The sequence below is a fragment of the Salmo salar genome, chromosome ssa03 (genome assembly GCF_905237065.1).
Source record: "Salmo salar chromosome ssa03, Ssal_v3.1, whole genome shotgun sequence".
In the NCBI taxonomy this organism is placed as follows: domain Eukaryota; kingdom Metazoa; phylum Chordata; class Actinopteri; order Salmoniformes; family Salmonidae; genus Salmo; species Salmo salar.
In genome coordinates, this window is record NC_059444.1 from 8,800,090 (window position 1) to 8,821,062 (window position 20,973).

Genomic DNA, 20,973 nt, shown 5'->3' on the forward strand with positions numbered 1-20,973 from the left:
CTAAGGCACGCATACCAGCCTTGGCAAGCCACGCATGCATACCAGCCTTGGCAAGCCACGCATACCAGCCTTGGCAAGCCACGCATACCAGCCTTGGCAAGCTACGCATACCAGCCTTGGCAAGCCACCCCCCAAAAATAAAAACTGGATGTTTATTGTATTATAATTTTTTGCATGGTGTGCTAAGCCTTGGCTTGATGTTTTTCATTTATTTTTGCCAGTTGAAATTGAATTGGTATTAACTGCAATGTTGTAGTTCCCAAGGGATGTCAATCCTGATTAGCCAATGGGCTTTCATGATTTTGCAGGAGTTTCATATTAGTTAAGCGCAAGACAACCCTCCTCGCCTCTCCTGACAAATTTAAAACCAAGGCGGCACTGAAGGTGAGACATTTTTACATGGCTAGCAGCTAGCAAGCTTTCTTTTGGTATTTAAACAAGTTCAGGGCACAAAAATGTCATCAGAAAGAAAAAAATAAGACATGTCCGCTCATTTATTGCGTCTTGGACAAAGGACTATGGACTCATTTTACTTAAGAGCTGGCTGTGGTAAAACTGTTGTTTGTCGGACGTCAAGTGTACAGCGTCATTTTAAACGACACATGAGGAAAACTTCCTAGGAGGCGGACAAGGCTAAAGGAATCAAGAGGGCTGTGTCCAGGTATGAAAAGCAAAGCAGTGTGTTTACAAATCTATATGCTGTCAAAAAAATCACGCTACAGAGGGGAGCTACAAAGTTGCGCAGTGCATTGCTAAACCATTTACTAATGGGGAATATATTAAGGAGTCTTTCCTCAGTTTGCAGGCTTTATTTGATGGATTGCCTAACAAAGACACAATCATCTCAAAGATAAAAGACATGCATGTGTCTGTTGAAAGGCACGTTACCGAGATGGTTGAAAATGTAAAGGAACAGCAAACTTTAGCGTTAAAAGATGCACCTGTTTAGTGTGGATGTGAATGACATTTCACGTCTGGCAGTTGTTGCAAGATACTGTGACTCAGAGGTACATGAGGAGAGGTGCTTGGTCTAAAACCCATGCATGGTACTACTAAAGGGGAAGATGTAGCAAAAGCCTTCACGGATCATTTTGAGGCGAGGTGACTAGTCAGCATAGTCAGTTCGCTATTAGAACTGACTGCTGGGGAAGCATAAACGATTCGCAAAGCTTATTGAAGATAAGATTGGCCGCCCCGTGGATAAATTTCACTATCATTCACCAAGATAACCTGTGTTCCAAGATTTCAAATTCTGATTAAACCTCTGGGTGATTTCTCGATCCCGTAATCTTCTCAGTCCAAGGAAGAGGGGAAAAGGGGGGTTTTGCTGGGTGACAGAAGGCATGGGTCAACAATGCGTATTAAGTAGCCATGTGCTTTGAGAGGCTTTGTTGTGGTCAGCCGGGCCCTTTTGTTTTGTGACAGATGCATTAGTGTACCAACAAGTGAGAAAGGAGACATGGTTCCAAACGAAAAAAATATCCGACCAGCCAGTGGCTCAGTGTCTGTCACCTCGCCCCTTTAGCGTCCTTCATTTCCGCCAGCTAATGGTTCTTACCCCCCGCAACAACAGAGGAGAACGCCATTCCACCGACGTGACTATGCCCGTCTCCCGCCGCTTCGGCAACCCGCATTTGGATCATATTGCTGCCTTCCCGGCTGTCCCCTCCTTGTCCTCCGCCAAGCTGTTGTCCTTGGAACCAGAGGAGGTAAAGAGGAAGCCGGGGGTGGTCCTTGGGCTGGCAGGGCTTGGGAGGGGTCCGGAAATGCGGGGTGTTGTTGCTCCAGATGGGCTGGCAGAATGGGCGCGTGGGCGAGCCGTCCTTGTTGGATGGCCTGGCGTGGGATCGGGGGGGCGAAGGGAAGGGTGCCTGGATCCCTCCCGTTGGTAGTGGAGGGGCGAGCCCCAATCCTCTCCTTCTGATGCCGGTAGTACCTGAAACAGGGAGAGAAAACAAACAAGCACGAGCTGTCACTCAGATTGTCATTAGGCATTAGTCACATGGCTTTATGTAACAAGTCTTCCATGAGTATGTCTTACTACTGACTGATGGTCCTTAGATTAAGCTCAAAGAGCTATCAATCTCGGGCTGTTCAGCACTGCCTCCCTGATGGCCACGTAGTCTGCCAGAATGAGCACCCACCTGCTCGTCTTGACGCCGGCAGACTGCATGGCGCTGAGATGGATTTGACAGAGGCGACTGCAAATGGTCTCCACCAAACAATTCTCTCCTGGTGTCGGGATCTACCATGCCGGTAGATCAAGCGCTGCTTGTCGTAGTCTGGCAGTGCCAGCCACAGCGCCACCAGACCATCTACCCTGTGGTTCCTCATCCCCACCAAGGCCCCGGCAAGCCTGCAGACATATGATTCCTCTACAAAAGAAATAGGTAGATGTTATTTAATGTTGTGTAATTGAAAATCACACTGCTGGATTTAGTTCAAATGTAACATGTTTCCAGTTAAACTAGTTTGTTTGTATCCTGTTTAGTGAATGATTACTGTGAGTATTAATGGAGTTTAGGCCATGAAACTGGGTGTATCCTAATTTAGAAAGGTTGACCTAATCAGATAAGAGGAAATTGCCTTGGATCAGAGAGCAGGGTCAGGCCCAGAATATGGCTAGCTAAACAAAGGACCATGGACATTCCACAGGGGAAAGGAGGGAAACTCATTAGGGTCATAAAATGTATAGCTGGGTTGGTGACGCCTACAAGGGAAGAGTATAAAATGTGTAGTGAACTTTCTAAATGTATGCACTTAGCTGACTGTATCCTTGGTATTAAACAATTGAAACATTTCTTGTGCTTTTGGTCTCAATTCCTTATTGCAAACTCTTACCTCTGAATCAGAGGAGTGGTCAGGGTGAGGAGAATTCTGGCGATCAGGGGCCTCAGGAGAGCTTCCGTCTTCAGGCGCGGTGGGACAGGATGGCCCAGACCTGGGTGCGTCAGCGGTTTCCCTTACAGAGGTGCCGCTGAGCTGGAGGACGGGACGCTCATAGGAGTAACAGGAGGGATGTGAACTGTCGGGTCCACATCCTCCTGAAAGCCCTTGTCTTCCTCGTCGAGCTGCTCGACGGCGGCTACCTCTTCTGAAACTTCAGGGTCCGCGCTGACATCCTGCAGTAGTCTGCGAGTACAGGTACTCAACTCCGAGGTGTTCCCCTATTTAAAAAATCAAAAAATCAGGCAAAAGCAGAGTAGGGAAGTGTTAATGGGATGTAATTAATGCAATTTATGTAAATGTTCATTCTCTTACTCAACTTAACCAGTGTACTCGCTAGGCTTGGTGTAGTCCTTAACCTGGTCCTTGACGAGCACCCTTCGGCTGCTAAGGTTAACCTGTTATGGCTTCCCCCCCCCCCTTTTCTTAATTTCCGCCTGAAGACATACCCAAATCTAACTGCCTCTAGCTCAGGCCCAGAAGCAAGGATATGCATATTCTTGGTATCATTTCAAAGGAAACACTCTGAAGTTTGTGGAAATGTGAAATTAATGTAGGAGAATATAACACAATAGATTTGGTAGAAGAAAAGACAAGGAAATAAACATACGTTTTCTGTTCTTTTATAGTTGTAGCATCTTTGAAATGAACAAACACTCAGACAAACATTCAGATATGATGCTGGAGATAATTTCTAATTATAACATAATTGTGGGCAACAGTATTTTTCCAAAGTTTCAGACGGATACCTTCAGGAATGAGCGAGGAACATGACTTTGAACATGAAGTCACCCAGGTGTCCCTCACAAGTTTCCCGAATGTACCCCAGTGGCCGAATTGGTACAGTGATACAAATAACTATATACAAAATATCTATTCTAACACACCCCCCCAGTTATTTTTTGAACATTTCAAATAACATGGTAACTATTTACAGTGTCAATATACAATGTTGTGCAGACCCTCAGTCCTCTACACAATATCCTGCTTGATGCCAAAGCCCATAGCAGTCTCTTTCCGGTGTGAAACAGAGGGTCACCGAGCAAGTTGTACAGGTCACAGGGGACTTCTTGTGGCAAAGAGCACAACGAAGCCTCCCTACTGAGCCCTTCTTGCCCTGAGGCACATCCCTGCCTGCAATGATGAACTTTGGCATGTAAAGGCTACCGGTTGAAGGAGCAGAAGGTACAGAGGTAGAGGGGATAGAAGCTGCTACAGCGGACTTCCTGTAGCTAGCAAGCTCGTTGATGAGCAGCTCTCTGAAAGCCAGCTGTGAGATGGGGGGGCTGTCCACAGCTCTTGGCCATTTCCTTGTGGAGGATGAAGGCATTCACCACAGCAATGTCTATGAAATGGTAAAACAATGTCTTACACCATTTCATGCTCTTGTGGAGGACATTGTAGTAGCCTATCAGTGCGTCTGATAGGTCTACACCCCCCATGCTCTTATTGTAGTCCTTTATTGCTGCAGGAATGGGGAAATTCTTGATGGTCCATGCCCCAGTAGCGCCCTTCACACGCCGGACGACGTGATCACCACTGAAGGACTTGTGGATACTGGAGCACATGACCACCTCTCTGGTGTCCATCCACTTCACAAATAGTAGGCCATCCTGGTGAATCCATCTCATGGTATCCCGATCAGCCCGCTTAGGCATGTCATTGACCTTTGTTTTGGGGAATCCCACTCGATTGGTCCAGATGGTGCCACAGGCACACACCTCCAGCTTCCTAAGGTCTGCAAATAGGGTAGGGCTTGTGTAAAAATTGTCCACAAACTATTTGTAGCCCTTCCCCAGGAGATGAAAATCTAACAACTCCATGACAGTCATAGCTAAGCCCCTTACCGGTCGCACAACTGCTCTTCCTCTCATAGACAAAAGAATTGCACGTGTACGCACAAGCAGAATCGGCTAAAACAAACCCCATTTTGTCAGGTTATTACGCATGTATTGCTTTAGTCCAATTCTGGCCTTTGAGGCTACCATCCTCTCATCGATGGACAGGTTCTGGGCGGGCTGAAAATAGGTCTTGTAGGCCTCAACCACACTGTGGTAGAGGTTTTATTTTGCAGAGCCTATCAAACCCTGCTGTGCCTCGCTTCTTCTCGTTCTCCTCATCAACTTTAGGGTCACTGATGTGAAGCGCCCGTGAGATGGTCAGAAACCTTTTGCATGAAATTACCGTGGTGGGGAAAGGCAAGTTATAGAGGGGTGCAGTTTTCCAGTAGTCTTTGAGGGTCTTCAGCTTTACAACACCCATGTAAATTACCATATTAAGGATGTGCTGCAGGTGGCCACTGTAGGAGAGCAGGGGTTGCCTGTTCTTCTTTTCCTCTGCTGCTTGCGCACGGCCCTCATTCCACCTCACCAGTCCATCCAACAGGAAGGTAGAGCTGTTGCTGTTAACATTAAGCATTACTTTAAACTATATAATGACAATTACCTGGGATCAACCGGTTGAGGTGGAATGATTCCAAGGCCTGTGCGCAGCGATAAACCGGCAAAATCACCAACGGCGGTGTACACCGGGTTTGTCCTGCATGCAGTGGAGGTGGCACCTCTGCCCTTTCCAGATTGCCTGGATGCGGATGGATTCCAGCAACGGGATGCCCAGGGTGTTGACTCCCTTCTCACTGTTGTTGAAAGTCTTGAGGTCAAGGAGATGGACTTCGGTTGCCGTAGCTCCGCGAACAACGCCGACAGTGAAGTGCCATCTACTTCCTGTCGATCTGCCTCGAAACCTCCGCCTCTGTGAGGCCGACCATCCTGTGCTTCCCCTCCAGCTCAAACCTCATGGCCTCCAGCAGTCGGCGGACATCGCCTGCATCCCACTCAAAGATGCAGACTGACAGCATGAAGGGACTGTAGAGCTGGTGACGCAAACCGCCACACAGGTGCCAGATGTCTAGCCGAACAACCAGCTGGTCCCACTCATTGAACATGGCAGCTGTCTTGGATCTGCCGAAGCTTGAGCAGCAGTCTCGGTCCACATACACGAGCTGAGGGGGCGCCACCCCGGCGAGCCGGTGCTGCTCCATAAGACCATCCGCCATGGGGAGCAGGCCCTCACCCTCACTGGCAGTGAGGACTCTGATGACGACCTGCCCATGCTCGTTACCTATGTTGGTAACCCAGGCCTGCAGCGGTACCTGCAAGTTTTTTGGTCACCTGGAGACAGACACGCAAAGACATACAAATCAGACTTCAGTTATCTTTAGATCTTTAAGTGAAAACTCACCTTCTTGGTAGAGTCCATCTTTAAGATGGACCCAAAGATGGAGGTGACCCTGGCCTACACCTCGTCCAGCCGCGACAGCACGTCATGGCTGTAGACCGTCAGCAGCCAGACGGGTGAGGGCACCGGGGGGCATCTCTGGAGGACTGGTGAACTGCTCGCACTCGCCGAGGTACCGTGTAGAACTCCGCATCCAGGACTCACTGTGACTCACACAGCTTGCTGTAGGTCTGTGATGCACTGTTCCCCAATGTGCGCGACCTCAGCATGCTCACAACCCGCAGGTCACAGGACAGCCTAGAGAGAGCGAGATCAATGATATGAATGTAATCTTGTGAACTTACATGTCAATATTGCTGGGAACTGGCAGCGGTGCTGAGCGTTCAGCTGATCAACAAGGTCCCGTGACCACCCCCCGACCTTCTTCTTACACCGACCACATTACAGGTACTCAGTGGCCATGAGATACCAGCGGTCAGCAGCCGCTGCACACAGGCTGGGGGCATGCCCGCTTGTATGCCCATATACGCATGGACATCCAAAGGAACAGCTGACATGCGAAGAAGGGGTCGAGGGATGCGGGTGGCTGATAGCAGATCGCCCGAGGTTGGGGAGGCGTCCACCACATAACTTTGTCAGGACCCGGACACCGGACACCCCCCCCCGAGGGCCCAACTTCCTGCCTTTATCCTAACACACTTACCACAGTACAATGAATGGGCAAGAGGGGGGGCCAAAAACTAACAACAAATGAATATATCTCAATCAGGTAAATATAAATCATAAAGGTACCTAATATTTCATCATATACATTCATATTTAATATATTTACACAAATATACATGGAGCTCGGTATGTTCAGTCTTTTATACAAATATGTCCGAATCGGCTCTAACAGGAAGCAACAGCTGAGTGAGAGGAGAGAGTGAGGGGGGTAGAAGTGATGGTAAAGTTTCAGAGAAATAGACAGGGAGAGAGAAACTGTAGAATTGCATACTGTTTAAAATCCTAATAGTGTGATGAATTGCAGTTGATGAATTTACCTCAGCACTTTCTGAGGCGGGCTTTGGAGGCAGGAAGGACTGCCGGGGCAAATCATCTTCTTCGTTCTGCCCCAGTGGGGCTGGGACTGGGTCAGTTTGAGGCAGAGGGAGCGATGGGAGGACCTGTAGGGCTACGGCTTTTGCAGTGACACAGAAATAAATCAATTGAATGAATGACAGTGTCATATTAGAAATGTAGATGAGATAGATTAAAATAATAGCACATTCCAACATGCCCAGATGAATATCAATCAGTGATAGGATGTAACAAAATAATGAAATGAGTGTTGGTCAAGAATTCAGAGTAAAATTTAAAGATTGATTAAAATGGAAAAGAGAAACTCATGATTCCGTGACATGCTGGATGACAGCTGCTGTGACAAGGCAAGACGTTTAATTGTGCATACATGCAGTGACTCTCCTCTAAACCCAAATTACTCTTACCAATACACTTCTTTGGGCTGATGATAGGAAATAAGTGACAACACTTTAATATGTCAGCAGACTAACTGAATAGTTATCAAAACTTATCAAATGTCCTATGTCAATTAATAGTGACGTAAAAACGTACGTGTGTCTACGTCAGCGGCTGCTTTGACCAGCTCTGCGTCCAATGGCTCTGTCGGTGGCAGTGCCGGCTGAGGGAAAGACACCCTTATATCACGTGGAGAGAAAAAGGATTGTGAGCTACACAGCTTATTCCAAAAAGTTAAAATGGTCTTAGAAGCCATGAGCTTCTTCATCTTCGCCTGCAGTTCACCTGGGACGAGAGAGTGCCTTGACAGGAACGCCGAGATCACAGGACCAAGAGGCCTTTGACAACAAAACATACCAAATATGTGATCATTTCCAACTGTGTGGAACAAGTAGAATTCTATTTTCCTGTAAGATGATATGTAACACTTACCTTGCCGCACTCTTGGGCCGGGTGTTACTGGCGGGGGTGGTGCTGGCTGCGGCGGGCCTGGCCACAGCAGCTGCCCCCCTCCTGGTCTCTGTGCTGAATGTACTGGATCAAGGCGACCATCGCACTCCCAGGATAACAGGGTTATCCCTGTTATGCTCCTGATACAAAGTGTGTCACTTGCTTAGATAAGCAGCCAGCATGGTCATCAGCACGGACCCGGACACCCCAAGCCTCTCAATGTTGGATGTCAGTGGTGGACCCTGTGTAAACTATAATGTCCTGGACAAATCCTGTCTTCACGTCGCACATGACAATGAACTTGACCCCAAACCTGTGCCTTTTGGAGGGAATATAGTGACGGAACGCCAGCCTACATTTCCATAACATCAGGGACTCATCAATGCATAGGTCGTTGTATGGCACAAAGACCCGACCAAATGCTGATGCCAGGCTGGTAAGAACATTTCTTATTTTGTATAACGGGTCATCTAGGATGGCAGTAGCATTGTTGACGACATGCAGGCATCGCAGCAGAACTAGGAAGTGGTCTTGGGAATAGAGGGTGGCAAACAAGGGAGTTGCAAACATAGGATCTGTGCTCCAGTATTCTCTTAGGGAGTTCTTCTTTACTATCCCCATGAGAAGGACTGTCACCAGGAAGGTATGCATTTCATTAATTGTGGTTGTTACCCATTTAGCGAGTTTCCCCCTCACTCCTGGCTCTTTTTTCCTGTAGCTCCAAGGCATAGCGATTGGTCTCTACTATGTCTCTCACCAGCTCCTCTGTCAGAAACAGCTTGAAGCACTCTGCCTCAGATGGTAATGGCAAGGGGTGTTGCACTCCAGACTGGGACTCATCAAAGCAAACAGCAGGGCCAGGAGGAGTGAAATGGCTGGCGGCCTTCCAGCTACCACAGAACTCCTGTACTTCATCCACGGTCAGTCTGCCTCCATCACCACCAGCATCTTCAAAGGGACCTGGGACTTTGTCAGTCGACAAGGAGTCCTCAGATTCAGGGTTCTCAATGGATACAAGGTTGGGGGGCAGCTCCTCACTGTCAGAATCTGATTCCTGACTTTGACTCATTTTTAGAAGAAAAAAACCCTCCAGAATTTCCTCATTTGTGAGTGGTCTCCTTTTGAAAGACATTGCTAATGCTACAGCTTATCTCACTAGCTACATACATAAACAACAACCCTGAATGGCTCAGAGTGAGAGGTTACGTGATTGACTGCTGGCACGCGCCACTTGAATCAATAAATCACTATCGGAAAATGTTTTGTGGGGGAATTATTTATATATAAACTTTTTTATTCACGTTTAAGTACTATTGACAAATCATGCATTCCGATTCTTGCATAGATTGTAATGGGCACATTATGTGTGTAAAATACTTTTTTGAAGGTTGTACTGATTTATGATGAGCTAAGCTAATTCCAGTTATAACAAAATGAGGTGAGTAAGAATTCACTCAGTTTGAGAACTTCCGATAGTGAATGGTAGGATGTGAACGATGGTAGACGACACACCCCCTTCAACATGCATACTATAAACAGACCAAACTCATCTTGTCTTCTCTTATTATCTTTGGTTCCTGTGAGGGGGGGGAAAGCATGGTGGTGCGCAGAAACTACCCATCGTCCGATTACTTTCGATTTCTAGAAAGTGTTTAACTCAATTATTTCGATCAATGGTGAGCTCACCCGTGATGTGATTAATTATAAATAGTAATTGCTATTAGCTAATTTCTATTGTAGTTTATGTCAGATGAGAGTTATAAAAATATGACCGCTTGTTACGTCAATCTTTCCTCAGTTAGCGCTAGGACAAACGTAGCAAACATTTTTCCGGTTTGGATGATTGTGTTATGCTGTAGATACTTCTGTGAATGTCTGAACATTGCATCCAAAAATAAACTGCTCACATTCTGGACATAACTTTGTAAAGACTGTTTGTGCAAAATGTTACTGAAAAAACTGTGGCCAGCTCAAATGTTGATTGTTGCGTCATTCGAAACTGGCCGTTCTAAATAAGCATTCTAATCACACCGGTTTGATCGTATGCTACAGGGACCACTGTAGAATGATCACACCTGTGGGTTGGTACGTGTGAAAAGGTTCATGGACCAAAAAATTTGCTTTTCTTTAAAAAACAAGAACATTTCTAAGTGACCCCAAACTTTTGAACGACAGTGTACATAGTGTCTATTGAGGGAGGACACCCACACAGTCAATTTCATCTATTTAAATAAAAGTCTTAAAATAAGAAAATGTCACGTCTTTTTTCATGTTTATGTTGTTCATAGTTCGGTTGATAGCTGCAATATTACTACCTACATTTTTAGTGGTTGAGGTGGGGGAGCTTTGGCTCAGTTCCGGCTGCCATATCTGGGCCGAATGACTCAGGCTTAGTCTGTACAGTCATTCATTTTGGACTTTGGCCGGATCCAGCTGCTAGCAGTTTTAGATCTGGCGTGCTGGAATTAGGACAAATGTGGGCCAGATGTTTGTGCTACCTGGGATGCAACTTGGAAGTAGACCCCAAAAAATCAGCAACCCACGACCAATACATTTTCACCCACAACACCGTTTTCAAAGTAGTCCATTCGTGGGAAAACCGCAGACATTGCAACCCTGACTACTAGTTGGCTCCTTGTGGAGCCTTCTCCGCCAGGCAATGATTGCATTTGTAGTTATAGTATTTGATATATTAGCTACTAATTTGGTTAACATCAGAATTTGGTTAAATAAAACATTTGTACCTAACTACAGGTTAGCTAGTAGTTAATGTCTTGTGTCTCTTAGTAATTAATGTTAATTTCCAACCTACAATTTTCCCAAGGACAAACTCACTGCACAACAACATTAGCCTACGTCACTGTCCTCCATATTGAGCAAGTTAGCTAGCTAGGTAACATTTAGCTACACCATTGAATTTTAAGTGGTTTAACATTACTTTTATACCCAGGCATTATTAAAGGTAATGTAATCACTAACGTTAGCTAGACAGCTCTAGCTAGCTAACAGTAACTGTATAAGGCACTCAGCACATAGACAGTTGGGTAGCTAGCAAGCAAGCAACCTAACCCAATCTAATGTTATCAATGTAACTTCCCATTAGCTAGCTAGCTACATTAGCGATAATTTAGCTAATGATAGCCAGACACCAGTTATTGTTATTAAAATGCTGGCTAGCTAATGTATCAAAAAATGTATTCATGTCTTGAGACTTACTAGCTAGTAAATAAACTCAGCAAAAAAAGAAACATCCTCTCACTGTCAACTGCATTTATTTTCAGCAAACTTAACGTGTAAGTATTTGTATGAACATAACAAGATTCAACAACTGAGACATAAACTGAACAAGTTCCACAGACATGTGAGACCAACAGAAATTGAATAATGTGTCCCTGAACAAAGGGGGGGTCAAAATCAAAAGTAACAGTCAGTGTCTGGTGTGGCCACCAGCTGCATTACGTACTGCAGTGCATCTCTTCCTCATGGACTGCACCAGATTTGCCAGGTTTGCTGTGAGATGTTACCCCACTCTTCCACCAAGGCACCTGCAAGTTCCCGGACATTTTTAGGGGGAATTGCCCTAGCCCTCACCCTCCGATCCAACAGGTCCCAGACGTGCTCAATGGGATTGAGATCCGGGCTCTTCGCTGGCCATGGCAGAACTCTGACATTCCTGTCTTGCAGGAAATCACGCACAGAACGAGCAGTATGGCTGATGGCATTGTCATAGTGGAGGGTCATGTCAGGATGAGCCTGCAGGAAGGGTACCACATGAGGGAGGATGTCTTCCCTGTAACGCACAGCGTTGAGATTGCCTGCAATGACAACAAGCTCAGTCCGATGATGCTGTGACACACCGTCCCAGACCATGACGGACCCTCCACCTCCAAAACGATCCCCTTCCAGAGTACAGGCCTCGGTGTAACGCTCATTCCATCGACGGTAAACGCGAATCCGAACATCACCCCTGGTGAGATAAAACTGCGACTTGTCAGCGAGGAGCACTTTTTGCCAGTCCTGTCTGGTCCAGTGAAGGTGGGCTAGTGCCCATAGGCTACGTTGTTGCCGGTGATGTCTGGTGAGGACCTGCCTTACAACAGGCCTACAAGCCCTCAGTCCAGCCTCTCTCCGCCTATTGCGGACAGTCTGAGCACTGATGGAGGGATTGTGCATTCCTGGTGCAACTCGTGCAGTTGTTGCCGTCCTGTACCTGTCCCGCAGATGTGATGTTCAGATGTACCGATCCTGTGCAGGTGTTGTTACACGTGGTCTGCCACTGCGAGGACGATCACCTGTCCTTCCTGTCCCTGTGGCGCTGTCTTAGGTGTCTCAAGGTACAGACATTGCAATTTATTGCCCTGGCCACATCTGCAGTCCGCAGGCCTCCTTGCAGCATGCCTAAGGCAAGTTCACGCAGATGAGCAGGGACCTTGGGCATCTTTCTTTTGGTGTTTTTCCAGAGTCAGTAGAAAGGTCTCTTTAGTCTCCTAAGTTTTCATAACTGTGACCTTAATTGCCTACCATCTGTAAGCTTTGTGTCTTAACGACCATTCCACAGGTGCATGCTAATTGTTTATGGTTCATTGAACAAGCATGGAAAACAGTGTTTATACCCTTTACAATGAAGATCTGTGAAGTTATTTGGATTTTTATGAATTATCTTTGAAAGACAGGGTCCCGAAAAATAACTTTTTATGTTGTTGCTGAGTTTACTTGGATGAGAGAGCTTCCTACTGCCTGAGCTATGTTGATGTAAATTGAGAAGAGCGTGGGGCCTAGGATTGGGCCTTGGGGTACTCCCTTGGTGACAGGCAATGGCTGAGACAGCAGATTTTCTGACGTATGTTTTTAGCAGTAGCCTTGATGTTTCTCCCTCCCTCCTATTGAACAGCGTTACATATTTTTTGTCACTGTTGTATTGCATAATCTTTCACACCCTTCAAGTTCTTTATTGTCTCAATTAGGACTTTTTTTTGTGCAGTCAGGGTTCATCAATAAAAAAACATTTAATAAGTGACAACCGATATCCACATGACATGAAACAATGACCGATAAAAAGTAAAAATCATTGTGCAGAAGTGCAGCAAAAAAAATAGACATTTCATGTGTAGATTCAGAAAGTTTGTCCTGTGGGATAAAATAGTTATTGTATCTGTTGCTATTGAGTTTGGAAAGTCTAAAACGACAAACTGAGGGGTGAAGTGCAAAATTGACAAGGAGAGTGTGATCAGGACAGTCTAGAATACTGTTAGCTCTCCTCACCACATGCTTTCTGAATGTCACTGAGAGCTGTGCCTGTTGCACCCCGATGACCTAGCTGGCCACCTTAACCACCCAACATTAAGATTGCCAAACCAGGCCACAATCGAGAACATCAATACGGAGTCAATAAAACTCCTGTAAAACAGTGTCATCATTGATCTTCTTGAAATCTTTCTCAGGAAAAAAAAAAAATCAGCTGCTGTGCTTTTTTTTTTCATTATTATTTTTTTTACAGATGGCATCTGTGTTCTCCTCAAACGTCAACTTGTTGTCCAGCACTGTTCCCCAGGTACGAACCAGCTCAATGTCATTTCCCATGACCACAGTGGGTATATGGGTTCAGTGGCTGTCTTCTAAAGTCAATGGCCATATCTTTAAGTTTTGGAGACATTCAGTCAGAGGAAAGCAGTTCTCACCCCATGACATAAAGTAATCTACCACAGGCCCAATGCTCAAACTCTCCATCCTGTAGTAGACTGACGATGACAACAGTCATCAGCAAATTTGATGTGGTGCCTGTTTTCATATTCACTACGATAGTCATTAGTGTATAGTATGTACAGGGGAGGAGAGAACACACAGCCTTGTGGGGGATCCAGTGGAAGAGGCAGAGCTGGGGTCTGAATACATTCTGAATGTACTTTACGTATTACACCTTGTGTCCAGTAACTACATTACGTATTACACCTTGTGTCCAGTAACTATATTACGTAGACAGGCGCAGGAATACATAATCTGGGTTTTTAATACACCCAAAACAAACACTGGGATGTACCCAAACAAAAGAGCGAGGGTAAACCTCGTAGAACGACACGGGACGAGACCCGTAATACACAATACGCAGAACAGGCTGAGACAACGCATAGGTACTCACACGACCAACGGACATGGGAACAATAATCGACAGCCCAATGGGGAAACAAAGGGCACATTTATACAAACACAATCAGTGAGGAATTGGAACCAGGTGTGCGTAATAACACAGTTCAGTTAAGCCTAGAAGGCCGGTGAGGTCGACCTCCGGACCTAGTGAACAGAATGAGCAGCAGTACCGGGGGGATCCGTGACATCGACATTTGGAAAGGCCAGAGTACTCCTGCAGCTGTTTTAAGGGAATATCCTACTTTGCATGTTAGGGAAGGTTTGTATTCGTTTTGTTTACTTAAGTACCCAACCACATTCCTGGTCACTGACACTGCCAACTTGGTTGGTACAAGGACTTTGAAGAGTCTGCACATTTGGATTTAACTCTGTCACATCAAGCAGGAATCTGCCATGTTCTTGCATCTTCTTATAGTACCCTCTTGAATTATTGGCACCCTAAGTATATATTAACAATAAAGTCCTAAGAAATGTCATTGTTGTTCATCTGAGTCTTTGGGAACTCTTAAGTGGTCATCCATGACTTCCTGTTTTACTGGGGTATAAAAATGAGGTGACACACAGGCTAAATGCCCTTGGTCATCCATCGACATGAGAAAGGCCAGAGAACACAGAAATTAAATGAGACAAAAGGTGGTTCACCTTCACTAATCAGGCAATGGCTATGAAAAGATGGCTACACGCCTGAAAATACCCATCTCCACTATTAGGGCAGTAATTAAGATATGTAAAACAACTGGAGCTGTGATAAACCTGCCTGGAAGAGGACACAAGTGTATTTTTCCCCCAGGCACAGTGAGAAGGATGGTTCAAGTGGCAAAATTGTCTCCCAAGGATTACAGTTGGAGAATTGCAGAAGTCTTGGTCTCCAAAGCTACAATTGGGTGCCAACTCCATGCCAACAAGTTATTTGGAAGGGAAAAGGCCTCTGTTGTCACCAAACCACAAATGTAAGCACCTGGAGTTGGCTAAATGTCATTGGAACCAGATTCTATGGTCTGATGAGACTAAAATAGAGCTTTTTGGCAACAAACACCAGAGGTGGATTTGGTATAAAAAGAGTCATGGTCATGCAGAAAATAACCTAATCCCCACCGTTAAGTATGGTGGTGTGTTTGATGTTGTGGGCTGTTTTACTTTCAAAGGCCCTGGGAACCTTGGTAGGATACATGGCATCATGGACTCCAAGTACTTTTTATTTGTAAAGATTATTTCACCTTTATTTAACCAGGTAGGCACGTTGAGAACAAGTTCTCATTTACAACTGCAACCTGGCCAAGATAAAGCAAAGCAGTGCGACAAAAACAAACGTACAGTCAATAACACAATAGAAGAAAAAAACACAATAGAAAAATCTACATACAGTGTGTGCAAATGTAGTAGTAAGGCACTGGAGTGATAGATGATGATGTGCAAGTAGAGATACTAGGGTGCAAAAATAGCAAAAATAAATAACTATGGGGATGAGGTAGTTGGGTGTGCTATTTACAGATGGGCTGTGTACAGGTGCAGTGATCGGTAAGCTGCTCTGACAGCTGACGCTTAAAGTCAGTGAGGGAGAGAAGTCTCCAGCTTCAGTGATTTTTGCAATTCGTTCCAGTCATTGGCAGCAGGGAACTGGAAGGAAAGGCGGCCAAAAGAGTTGGCTTTGGGGATGACCAGTGAAATATACCTGCTGGAGCGCGTGCTATGGGTGGGTGCTGCTATGGTGACCAGTGAGCTGAGATAAGGCGGGGCTTTACCTAGCAAAGACTTATATATGACCTGGAGCCAGTGGGTTTGGCAACGAATATGAAGTGAGGGCCAGCCAACGAGAGCATACAGGTCGCAGTGGTGGGTAGTATATGGGGCTTTGGTGACAAAACGGATGGCACTGTGATGGACAATATCCATTTTGCTGAGTAGAGTGTTGGAGGCTATTTTGTAAATGACATCGCCGAAGTCAAGGATCGGTAGGATAGTCAGTTTTACGAGGGTATGTTTGGCAGCATGAGTGAAGGATGCTTTGTTGCGAAATAGGAAGCCGATTCTAGATTTAATTTTGGATTGGAGATGCTTAATGTGAGTCTGGAAGGAGAGTTTACAGTCTAACCAGACACCTAGGTATTTGTAGTTGTCCACATATTCTAAGTCAGAACCGTCCAGAGTAGTGATGCTAGTTGGGCGGGCGGGTGCGGGCAGTGATCGGTTGAAAAGCATGCATTTAGTTTTACTAGCATTTAAGAGCAGTTGAAGGCCACGGAAGGAGTGTTGTATGGCATTGAAGCTCGTCTGGAGGATTGTTAAGTGTCCAAAGAAGGGCCAGAAGTATATAGAATGGTGTCATCTGCGTAGAGGTGGATCAGAGAATCACCAGCAGCAAGAGCAGCAGGAGATTTTAGGCCAAAACCTGTCTGCTTCTGCCAGGAGGCTAAAACTGGGTCGCCGTTGGATCATCCAGCAGGACAACGATCCAAACCATACCTCCAAATCCACACACAAATGGCTCACTGACCATAGAATCAAGCTTTTGCTATGGCCATCTCAGACCCCTGACCTAAACCCCATGGAAAACCTGTGGGGTGAACTGAAGAGAGTCCACAAGCGAGGACCAAGGACTCTGAAGGATCTGGAGAGTTTCTGTTTGGAAGAATGGTCTCAAATCCCTTCCTACGTGTTCTCACACCTCATCAAACATTATAGGAGACAACTCAGAGCTGTTATCTTGGCAAAGGGAGGGTGCACAAAGTACTAAATGCAGGGGTGCCAATAATTGTGACGCATGTTTTTTTTAATAAAGTAATTATAATAAACAATTTTAACTAAATGAAATGTTAGATTCACAATATTTTGAGTGTAAGATCAAGCTGATAAACAGTGAAACATTTTCAGACTTTTCTTCATATTTACAGTAGCTAGGGTGCCAATAATTCAGCAAGTCACAGTATATACACATGCTGGTACATGTTTCTCGTCTTAAATAGCCCTTCAACATAAGAACGATCCACTAGTACTGTATGTACATTTGAGGATATCTAGTCTTGGTTCATGTTTTGCTGTATACAGTACTTTTGCACCCGTGAGTGGCACTGGATAGGAATAGCTTGAATCACTAGCTAGCCAACTACAGTCATGTGCTAACGTTTGCTAGTAAACCTAGCTTTAGGTGACTGGTTGTAGCTTTCTGTTTAGTAGCTTGCCATATCTACGACTAAAAAGAGAAGAGGTTTTACAATCGAGATATAAAAAAATCTCATTGTAAAACCTATTCTAGTTTTTGTCATAAATATGACAACAGCTAGTTGTTTAGTTAGTAAAAAGAAAAAGAAATAAAAAATTATTTCCCTTTCACTATAACACAGTAGTATGTTTGCCAGCAATACACAATATGGATTTAAATAGACTAAACTAAAGTTAGCTAGCTAGTTAGGTGACTTCCAGGAAAAATAACTTACTTAGCTAGTCGTATTTGTCATCTGCCTTCTTGGTGCTACATCGGCTGTAGTTTGAGCTTCTAACGTTAGCTAAATCGAATCCTCGATGCTATATCCCGGTTGAAACATGTATGGTTGAATGTCTCCATGTAGCTAATAGATACTTCATCGTCGAATTTGTGTTGATGAGAGGAAGCCATTGCGTCTAGTCAGTTCTTTCAGTTTTGGCCAAAGGATTGTTGTTAGTGTCTGCTTCTTTTTATAAATAAAATAAAAAACCCACCTTGGGGGAGGGACGGGCCAGTGCACGAAGCATCGCCCAACACAAGTCATAGTCTTTCAGAGACTGGAAAACATGTCTGCTTGTATATTTAGCAATGAATCCGCCGATAGGAACATCGCTGAAAGACGTCCAATCAAATCAAATCAATTTATATAGCCCTTCTTACATCAGCTGATATCACAAAGTGCTGTACAGAAACCCAGCCTAAAACCCCAAACAGCAAGCAATGCAGGTGTAGAAGCACGGTGGCTAGGAAAAACTCCCTAGAAAGGCCAAAACCTAGGAAGAAACCTAGAGAGGAACCAGGCTGAGGGGTGGCCAGTCCTCTTCTGGCTGTGCCGGGTGGAGATTATAACAGCACATGGCCTAGATGTTGAAATGTTCATAAATGACCAGCATTGTCAAATAATAATAATCATAGTAGTTGTCGAGGGTGCAACAAGTCAGTAACACAAGAGTAAGTGTCAGTTTGCTTTTTCATAGCCGATCTTTGAGAGTATCTCTACCGCTCCTGCTGTCTCTAGAGAGTTGATAATAGCAGGTCTGGGACAGGTAGCACGTCCGGTGAATAGGTCAGGGTTCCAGCAGGTCTGGGACAACAGGTCTGGGACAGGTAGCACGTCCGGTGAACAGGTCAGGGTTCCATAGCTGCAGGCAGAACTGGAGCAGCAGCACGGCCAGGTGAACTGGGGACAGCAAGGAGTCATCAAGCCAGGTAGTCCTGAGGCAAGGTCCTAGGGCTCAGGTCCTCCGAGAGAGAGAAAGAAAGAAAGAAAGAGAGAATTAGAGAGAGCATATTTAAATTCACACAGGACACCGGATAAGACAAGAGAAATACTCCAGATGTGACAGATTGACCCTAGCCCCCCGACACATAAACTACAGCAGCATAAATACTGGAGGCTGAGACAGGAGGGGTCAGGAGACACTGTGGCCCCATCCGATGAAACCCCCATACAGGGCCAAACAGGTAGGATAACTTACTTAGCTTAGTTCTGAATGGCTCTATCGAACAAGGGCAACGATATCTACTACCGCACAAACCTATAGTGCGCTCAGTATAACATAGAGCCTTCGAAATGCCACAAAGCAGGACTATATTTATATCTCGCCCCTTCCCATCAATACACCGGTAGCCGTCATAGGGTGTATCGTTCAGCGCGCGAAGCCCTGACCTGCCTTCTTCCTTGGCAATTATGGGTGAAACACATCTCACTGTCCTAGAAATGCCTCAGACATGATGAAAACAAGCCCAGATTCCTCCAGGGTGAAATTTCCTTTTAACCTGTACCAGACAAGGTGGTTTCTTGCGAGTGAGTTCTGAAGAACCCTCGCTGGCTTCAGATCCTGCATCCGAGTCTTCATGGGCCGCTTTGTGGTTTTTCTGCTATTTCTGACGCCTGCCTGGAAAAACCAAAAAGATAGGGCACACACAGAATATTAAAAACAATCTAACAATCGAATATTATTCTAATTCAATGGTCACCAAATGGTCGACTTATTGATCTCCAAGGCATTCCAATTAGATCTCCAAACTTTAATATAAAAAAACGCACATACTGCACTGTTGGCAGTAGGTGTGTTTGTTTCTGCTACCTTGACTAGAGAGAGACTGTCAACAAGTACAGCAAAGAGTACAGTACTTGTTTACATTTTTATTCGGCACCGTCAACACATTTTATCAGAAACTTTTGTAAACCATGAAATGCACTTCTACCTGCACTCGCCCTACAACCATCATTGCAGTTTCAATGAATGAGTAGAAATGAATGGAAGTTGCTCACACACAGTCAAACTATAAAAACGGTTGGCTGGTATGCCCTCACCCGTCTGAGCGGTCGGCTGGTATGCCCTCACCCGTCTGAGCGGTCGGCTGTGAATGCCCTCACCCGTCTGAGCGGTCGGCTATGAATGCCCTCACCCGTCTGAGCGGTCGGCTGTGAATGCCCTCACCCGTCTGAGCGGTTGGCTGTGATTTCCCTCACACGCTAGTACAATTATGCCGACTGTGATTTGGTTTCTGACCCTCCACAGGATGTCCAGTAACAATCCTGATGCTTCTCTTTTCAGGGTTTTAATTCATTTTCCTCTTCACCAACACACATTAAGACACTTTTGGTCATAACATGAATCTTGACTGGGAGTGAATCGTGGTTGAATAGTACTTGTTTCTCAGAATGAATTGTGGTTCTATAAGGCAAAAACATGCATAACATAACAGCATCAGTAAAGTGTCATAATTATAGATGCATTCAATAAGCATAATTAGACTATTATAACAGCTATAAACAGGGCTATAAACTTAGCAGTATAAACATTAACCTAAAGATGAACCTCTTGTAAGAGAGAGAGAAACATAATATTATTTTGGACGTTTTACTGTTAACTTTATTGTTTTTGTTTATCTATTTCATATGTTTCCCATGCCAATAAAGCACTTAAATTGAAAATGAATTTAAACTAATTACTGAGACTGACAAGATAAAGATTTATGGCACCTTCTCTCTCAGGCCCTGCGGTGCTGATTTGCCCCAGCGACACAGGTTCATAAATTACCCGTCCGGGAGGGTTCTAGAAGCTCGCCCATGGCAGCTCAACTACCACTTTAACAAAGGCCACTATAGAAGAGCTAGTTCTTAAGTGTCTGGATGTCGGCGTTTCAGAGTAAGTTCAACCATCATATTCCCCCAGGAATGCTGTGCCATGGTGTTGTATCCCTAGATTAGCAATGTATGTGTGTGTAGCTGTCAGTCAGTGTCATACACGTTCGATTGCATCACTATCAGAATAAAATTATATGAAACCAAGGTAAAACGCAGTAACTGCAGCCAAGGGCAGGTTGAAACCAAGCTAAAAGGCAGTAAGTTCAGTTTGGTTTCACAGTAACTTTATGCTAACATGACCCACATTTTCTCCAAAACACAATAGAGGCAGGATACTTGTCCACATGATTAAGCGTGCATTTAATGTAACAAAAATGAC

General features: G+C 45.1%; 1 long non-coding RNA gene across 6 annotated transcripts; it reads right to left on the reverse strand.

The window, feature by feature from the left end:
* Nucleotides 1-476: 476 nt before the first annotated feature.
* LOC123741600 (uncharacterized) lies at nt 477-18,250 on the reverse strand. 6 transcript variants are annotated; one of them, XR_006769052.1, is made up of 8 exons: nt 17,730-18,243; nt 7,798-7,880; nt 7,671-7,687; nt 7,227-7,363; nt 6,187-6,480; nt 2,842-3,167; nt 2,145-2,375; nt 477-1,936 (listed from the first exon to the last, which is right to left on the reverse strand). It is a non-coding gene; the product is annotated as an uncharacterized lncRNA (long non-coding RNA). The 6 variants fall into 6 exon arrangements; XR_006769054.1 differs by lacking the exon at nt 7,671-7,687 and having other exon boundaries at nt 17,730-18,242; XR_006769053.1 differs by having other exon boundaries at nt 2,042-2,375; nt 7,227-7,880; nt 17,730-18,250.
* Between the last annotated feature and the right edge of the window lie 2,723 nt (nt 18,251-20,973).